Here is an 8,008-nt window from a genome sequence, read left to right on the forward strand (position 1 = left end):
AAAAAAAAAAAAAAAACAAAAAAAAAAAAACCTGAGGATTATAGGAGAAAAAAGAAATTCTGCCTCGAGATTGCATCATTAATCCTGTCTGAGTTTTCTTGGCAGTCTGCTCTACTGGTCTGTTCTATGAATTTCAGACTCGCCAGTTCCCACAAATAAATCTTTTTCATTGCTTCTCTTGTTTCTGTTTTCTAGAGAACACTGACTGACCCAGAAACTAACAAGAAAAAGAAAAGACAACTCACAGAATGAGAGAAAATATTTACAAGTCATATATCTGATCTATCTACTTAGGGAATATTTAAAGAATTCCTAGAAGTCGACAGTTTTTTTTTAAAAAACCCCAATTGAAAAATGGGCAAATGGTTTGAATAGACATTTCTCCAAAGAAGATATTCAAGTGGCCAAAAGACACACAAAAGTTGCTCAACATTATTAACCGTTAGGGAAAGGCTAATCAAAACCGCAATGAGACACTACCTCCCATCCATCAGGATAGCTATAAGTTAAAAATAGAAAATAGCAAGTGTTGACAAGGATGTGGAAAAGTTAGAACTCTTACCAATTGCTGGTAAGAATATAAAATATAGTACCCACTGTGACAAATCGTTCAGAAGTTCCTCAAAAAGTTAAACATAGAGTGGCCGTATGATCAAGCAATTCCACTCCTAGGTATATACCCCAGAGAATTTAAAACATATGCTCACACAAAAACTTGTGTGCAAATGTTCACGGCAGCCTTATTCATAATAGCCAGAAAGTGGAAACAACACAGATGTCTATCAGCTGATAAATAGAGAAACAAAATGTGGTATAGCCATAAAAAGGAATGAAGTGCTGATATATGCTGCAGCATGGATAAACCCAGAAAACGTTATGCTAATTGAAAGAGGCCTGACACACAAGGCCACAGGTTACTGTATATGATTCCATTTATATGAAATGTCCAGAACAGGCAAATCCATAGACACAGAAAGCAGATCAATGGTTTGCCAGGGGCTAGAGAGAGGGGAAATGAGGAGTGACTGCTAACATGGACGGAGTCTCTTTCTGGAGAGATGAAGATGGTCTGGAATTAAACAGTGGCGATAGTTGCACAACTCTGTGGATACACAAAACATCACTGAATTATAAACTTTAAAATAGTCAATTGTATGGTATGTGACTATCTTCTAAAAAGAACGTAACAGAGGCGTATTTTAGCAGACAAACAGTATTAATTGCCCACCCCGGTATCTAATACTATCCACAGGGGTAATAGAACCCTGAATTTGTATCTGAATCTGTAGCCATCTGAAATTAAGAGCACAGTGCCCACAGCTTATAGCTAGATGAAGGCATGTGGCTGAGTTCTGGCCCACGAGAACTAAGCAGGTAGGGAATGTGCCTTTTTTTCTGTTTTTCTTTTGTTTCACCTGGAACATGTCATGATGTTTGGAACTCAAGCAACCATCCTGGACCACGAATTGACAACCAAACATGGCGTCAGCAAGACAGAAGGAGCGTCGGTCCTGATGGATGAACAGCCGTGGACTGTCTACGGCCTACCTGAGACTTGTTCACAAGAGAGAGAAATAAACAACTTTTTCTCTGAAGGAGGAAAAAAAAAAGATGACAGTGTTTATTTTGCTCATCCATGAGCAGGGTGCTCAGGCAGTAGCTCAAACCTGCTCTAATTGGTGTCAGCTGGGGTGGCTTGAAGGCGGAGGCTGGAGTCATCTAAGACTCGTGAGGCAACGGGTCTGGCGGATGATGGTGGCTGGGATCTTAGTGGAGGCTGTCGGATAAAACATCTAAACGTAACCTGTCCTTGTGACTGAGACTTCTTTACAACAAAGAGACTGAGGGTTTTTTTGTTTGTTTGTTTTGTTTTTTGAGTTGGAGTCTCCGTCTGTCACCCAGACCGGAGTGCAGTGGCCGCTCCCGCCCACCGCAGCCTCGACCTGCCGGGCTCCGGCGATCCTTCCACCTCAGCCTTCCGAGTAGCCGGAATTACAGGCACGCGCTACCACGCCCGGCTGATTTTTGATTTATTGTAGAGATGAGGTCTCACCAAGTTGCCCAGGCGGGTCTCGAACCTGCGGACTCAGGCAATCCAAGACTGAGTTTTTAATGGAAGAGACAGAAGGATTCCTAGGCAGAAGCTGTGTCACCTTTTATGACCTCTTCAGATGTGACACATCCGTCACTGGATTCTATTCCTTAGATATAAATCACCAGGTCTCGTTTGTTAGTGTTGTCCAAATCTATATCTGTACTGTTGTTTTTTTTTTTTGTCTACTTGTCTTATCAATTTCTGATATGAGTGTATTAGTTTTCTATTGCTGCTACAACAAATTACCACAAACTTCGTAGCTTATAACAACATAAATTTTTTTCTCTTACAATTCTGTAGGTCAGAACAGTTCAGCATGGACCTCTGTAGGCTAACATCAAGGTGTCAGCAGGACTGCTTTTTTTTCTGGGACTCTAGGAAAGTATCTGTTTCCTTGCCTTTTCCAACTTCTAGAAGTTGCCTGCATTCCTTGGCTTGTGGCCCCTTCCTCCGTCTTCAAAGCTAACAATGACAGATTGAGTATATTTCATGTCACATCACCCTGACCTCCTCTTCTTTCTCTCCCTTCCACTCTTGAGGACCATATGATTACATTAGGCCTGCTCTTCCAGGCTAACTTTCCTATTTTAACATCAGCTAATCATCAACCTTAACTCTAGCTACAACCTTCATTCTTCTTTGCTGTGTAAGGTAATATATTCCCAGATTCCAAGGATTAGGACATGGACATCTTTAAGGGACTATTATTCAGCCTACCACAGGAATGCTGAATTCTTCAACTATATATGCTTATATTTCTTCCTACAGTTCTATCCATTTTTGCTTTATGCATTTCAAGTCTTATTATTGGTTGCATAAACATTTAGGTTTGCTCTGTCCTTTGGATGAACTGACTCCTTTTTCATTATGAAATATTCCTCTCGGGGTCGGGCTGGCTTGAAAGCCATGGCGTGAGTACCCGCGGAGTCCATCGTGGAAGAGTTGATGCCCCGGCTGTTGCCAGTGGAGCCTTGCGACCTGACGGAAGGCTTCGATCCTTCGGTACCCCCGAGGATGCCTCAGGAATACCTGAGGTGGGTCCAGATCGAAGCAGCTCAATGTCCAGATGCTGTGGTAGCTCAGATTGACCCAAAGAAGTTGAAAAGGAAGCAAAGTGTGAATGTTTCTCTTTCAGGATGCCAGCCTGCCCCTGCAGGTTATTCCCCTACACTTCAGTGGCAACAGCAACAAGTAGCACAGTTTTCAACTGTTCGACAGAGTGTGAACAAACATAGAAGTCACTGGAAATCACAACAGTTGGATAGTAATGTGGCCAAGTCAAAATCTGAAGATGAAGAAGGCTGGAACAAATTTTGTCTGGGTGAAAGGTTTTATGCTGAAGGGGCTGTTGGACCAGCTACTAATGAGAGTCCTGGAATTGATTATGTACAAATTGGTTTTCCTCCCTTGCTTAGTATTGTTAGCGGAATGAATCAGGCAACAGTAACCAGCGTCTTGGAATATCTGCATAATTGGTTTGGAGAAAGAGACTTTACTCCAGAAGTGGGAAGATGGCTTTATGCTTTGTTGGCTTGTCTTGAAAAACCTTTATTACCTGAGGCTCATTCACTGATTCGGCAGCTTGCAAGGAGGTGTTCTGAAGTGAGGTTCTTAATGGATAACAAAGATGATGAAAGAATTCCTGCTTTGAATTTATTCATCTGCTTGGTTCGCAGGTATTTTGACCAGCGTGATTTAGCTGATGAGCCATCTTGATGTAGCTGATCTCTGAGGGATAGAAGCTATTCCTGATGAGGGCAGCCTAAGTCTGAGGAAGTGCAAGGCCAATGCAAGTGCATATCGCCTCACATCTTCAACACTATTTGAAGTGTTGTCATCTTAACCTGTGTGACTCAAGTTGTTCCTCAGAATATAGACTATCGATTTGAATGTCTGAAATGTCTATGGAAAATTGCACCTAGTTTTTGATAAACAGTTTTCTGCAGTCACATGAGTTTAAAACAAATTAAGTGCCATTTATTGGTGATGCAGCCTACATAGAAACTGTATGGTGAAATTTTACAGAGGTCCTTGGTGCTGTTTTATTGCTTATTTACATATATATATGTATACAATTTTGTTTCACATATGTTTGGTTACTAAAATTTTGTTTGACTCCTGAACAAAAGACAATGGATGTCCTCAATACTAAAAGATTTTTGATTAAATGTCAGTTGTGTTCATAAAAAAAAAAAAAAAGAAAGAAATATTCCTCTCATATTTCTTGCTCTGAAATCTCTTTTGACTGACATTCATACAGCCACTCTGGCTTTCTTTTGATTAGTGTTAGTATAGTATATCTTTCTCATCCTTTTACTTTTTACTTAAGTTTTTATATTTAAAATAGATTTCTCACAGAAACCATTTAGTTGGGTCTTGCACTCTTTTTTTTTTTATTCAAACTGACGATCTCTGATTGGCATCAATAGACCATTCACATTTGAAGTAATTAACAACATAATTGGGTTTGAATATGCCATTTTTCTATTTGTTTTCCATGGATTTTATTTGTCATTTGTTCTCTATTTCCTCTTTTCCTGCTTTTTTTTTTTTTTTTGCATCAGTCATTTTTTATGATTTTTGTATAACTTCATGATTGGCTTATTAACTATACTTTTGTGTTTTGTTTTGTTTTGTTTTTCAGTGGTTTCTATGGAGTTTGTAATATGTACCTTTAATTTGTTCCCATAAAAAAATTAGATCACTTCAATATGGGGTAAAAATCATAAACAGTAGCTCCATCTTGTGTGGTAGTGCTATTACACATTTTACTTCTTAGATGTTACAGATCCTAATGCATTGTTGTTATGTTTGCTTTAAACAACCAATAATTTTTAAAAATATTTAAATATTATAAAAATACATCTTTTTATATTTATGCATATATTTACTATTTCTGGCACTTTTTCTTCCTTTGTGTAGATCTAAACTTCCATTTTGTATCTTCCTCTGTCTGAAGAATTTACCTTTACAAGTCTTATAGTTCAAGTTTACTGGCAATTTATTCTCTCAACTTTTGTTAGTCAAAAAACTATTTTGCCTTAATTTTTAAAAAAAATATTTTCAGTAGGCATGATTATATGTAGACAGAATTTTTATTTCAGTACTTTGAAGATGTCACTTTATTGTCTTCTGGGTTACATAGTTGCTGATAAGTCTGCTTTCATTCTGATCCTTCTTTAACATGGAATGTGTCGTTTTTCTCTGACTTTAAGATTTTCTCTTGATCACTGATTTTTTATTATTGTATTATGATGTGACATAGTTTTGGGTTTTTATATGTTTTTTCTTTTGGGGAAGTTCACTGAGCTTCTTGGATGTGTAGGCTTATAGTTTTCATCAAGTTTGAAAACATTTTGGCTGCTATTATTATTTCTTCAAATTTTTTTCATTCTCTTCCCCTCCTTCTGTATATCCAATTACCCATGTGTTAGGTCACTTGATATTATCCCATAGGTCACTGATATGCTATTTATTTAGTTATTTATTCTTGTCTTTTTGTCTGTGTACTTTGTTTTGGATAGTTTCTACTGCTGTGCTTTCATATCACTGATCTTTTCTTCTGAAGTGTCTAATCTGTAATTTCATTTGATATAGTTTTCATTTCAGATATTGTAAGTTTCACTTCATTTACTTGCCGTCTCCAAGGGAGCAGTCCCGTGCTGTCTGCTTCCAGTGTCTGGAAACCTTAACTCCACATATTTCATCTGACTTTCTAGTTGTTGAGGGTGGGAGGGTAACTCTGCCCTATGTTTCTCCATTATGACCACAGGTAGAATTCAGACACAATTTTTTTTTGAACTGGAGTCTCAGTCTTTGTCGCCCAAGCTGGAGTGCAGTGGCATGTTCACAGCCACCAAAGCCTCGACCTGCTGAGCTCAGGTGATCCTTCCAAGTAGCTGGAACTACAGATGAATGCCACCATGCCTAGCTAGTTTTTGTAATTTATTATAGAGATGAGGTCTCACTAAGTTGCCCAGGCTGGTCTCGAACCCCTGGACTCAAGCAATCCTCTCACCTTGGCCTCCCAAAGTACCGGGATTACAGGCTGAGCCACTGCACCCAGCCCAGACACATTTTTAAGCCACCAAAGTTAGGTACTTATGTTAGGAGATGAGAACCCAAGAAATATATTCTGGAAAATGAGCTGACCACTAAACAGACTTCCATTCACTCTGGGACTTTTGCTTTGTTGAATGTAGTTTCCAAAGTTGAGGCCAAAACAGATCATTCAGAACAAAGGCTGAGTGCTGCCACCAGGAATCACCTGCCTACCCTAGAATTCAGCTTCTCTTTGAAAAAGAGTTTGAACAAATAGCGAAATAATGCCAGGTAAAGAAGAACCAAACTATCGGCCTTCCCAAGACACACTCATGTCTCCATTTGTCTGTTAGGAGCAACGCATCTGGGGAAGCCTGGTTTCCACATAACGGGAAATAAGAATTCTGTCTGGGAGCACTCTTTCTTGCACGCCCATCTGATTGTGTCCTTGATTACCAGCCTCTTTGTACAACTTTGGGGTACAGTCCAGGCCTCTGCACAGCCTGCAGTGAATGCCCTTTAAGATCTGATGCCATGCTGTAGCCCCACCAGCTCTCCCGTGCCCTCCCGCATGCCATCTATCCTGCCTGGGCAGTATCTGTTTACATGACTTCTTCCTCATTCAGTGAAACCCACCTTCTTTTTCCAGCTGTCTGAAAGGAAAGTAATAGCATCTACTTCCTTGTCATTAAAACAGGAGGTGGTGGGAGGACAGAAGGGAGTTCAGACTTAACAACGGGATATAGCACTCATATCAGCTAACCTGGCCCTGCGGGGCTTGTTCCATTGTCCCTGCCTTGAGTTGGGGCAGGCCACTTTGATCTCTGCCCTAAACCCCCCAGAAAATAGATCAGAAGCTAAATCTCTGCAAGACGAGGATAACATGGGCCTCCGTCCTCCAAACGCTTAACTCCTAAAATAATCAGTACAGCACAGACTCAGGAGTCAGGGAGAACCTGGGATTCAAATCTCAGTTTCCTCATTCCCCAGCCTGGTGACTTCAGAGACGTTATCTCCATTTGTGAGCCTGAGAGATTAGCCACAGACATGATATTAACTCACTTCATAAGGCTGTTGTGAGATTAAGTGCTGTGAGATAGCACATGGAAAGCACTGAGCACAGTGCCTGGCACATAGGTAATCTTAGCGAATATCAGCTCTTGTAGGAATAGGAACCGCCAGTTCATGCTACCCACCAGGCTGTGAGCCTTACTGTTGATGTACAGGAGAGAGTGCATCGTCAGGCTAGATCTCCACTGGGCCTTCTGCCTTTGGCTGTCTCAGCACAGTTTATATATTCAGGACAGCAAATTCTGGGTTCTCAACGGCACCTAGCATCAGAATTAGTATCGACATGTGATAGAGCAGACAGGTGAGGGTCGGGAAATATCAGGGTTGTAGGAGGCTGTAGGGAAAATGCAGAAACCTATGAAAACTCTTACAAAACTGCCCAAATTTCAAGACTGATAGAAAGGTTTTTTATAAAAAGAAAAGTCGAAATTACTCTCACCCAACATACCTGCTGCAGCCTGCTTAGGACATTTGTTGTTGAGTGCTGATTATCAGACATGGCAGAGATGGAGAATCTCCCTGGGCATGCACACAAATAACCAAGTGGACTTGTTTTAACCTTTATCTTCATTATATGCTTACTAACGTAGTAAATGACACACCCTCCAGCATGATCACAGTTCCAACCCTGCCCATTTATAGCAACAAATTGAGTGGCACCCCAGTTCCAGGAATGGACACCCATCTCTTAGAAAAACCTACTCCTTTAATAGAATATTCCACTCCTTCATTATTGTGGATCACAAAACCCACAGGTCAAAGACTCCCAGCATGACTCTTCCTTTTGTTCACCCATACTTC

General features: G+C 40.3%; 1 pseudogene across 1 annotated transcript; it reads left to right on the plus strand.

Annotated features, from left to right (window-relative positions):
* Positions 1–2,992: 2,992 nt before the first annotated feature.
* On the plus strand, positions 2,993–4,052 carry LOC103266193 (annotated as a pseudogene). Its single transcript, XR_002482295.1, has one exon. The product of XR_002482295.1 is annotated as a gem-associated protein 2 pseudogene (transcript).
* The last annotated feature ends 3,956 nt before the right edge of the window (positions 4,053–8,008 follow it).

Source organism: Carlito syrichta, unplaced genomic scaffold (genome assembly GCF_000164805.1).
Source record: "Carlito syrichta isolate Samal-C Ts95f unplaced genomic scaffold, Tarsius_syrichta-2.0.1 Scaffold307059, whole genome shotgun sequence".
NCBI classification, from domain to species: domain Eukaryota; kingdom Metazoa; phylum Chordata; class Mammalia; order Primates; family Tarsiidae; genus Carlito; species Carlito syrichta.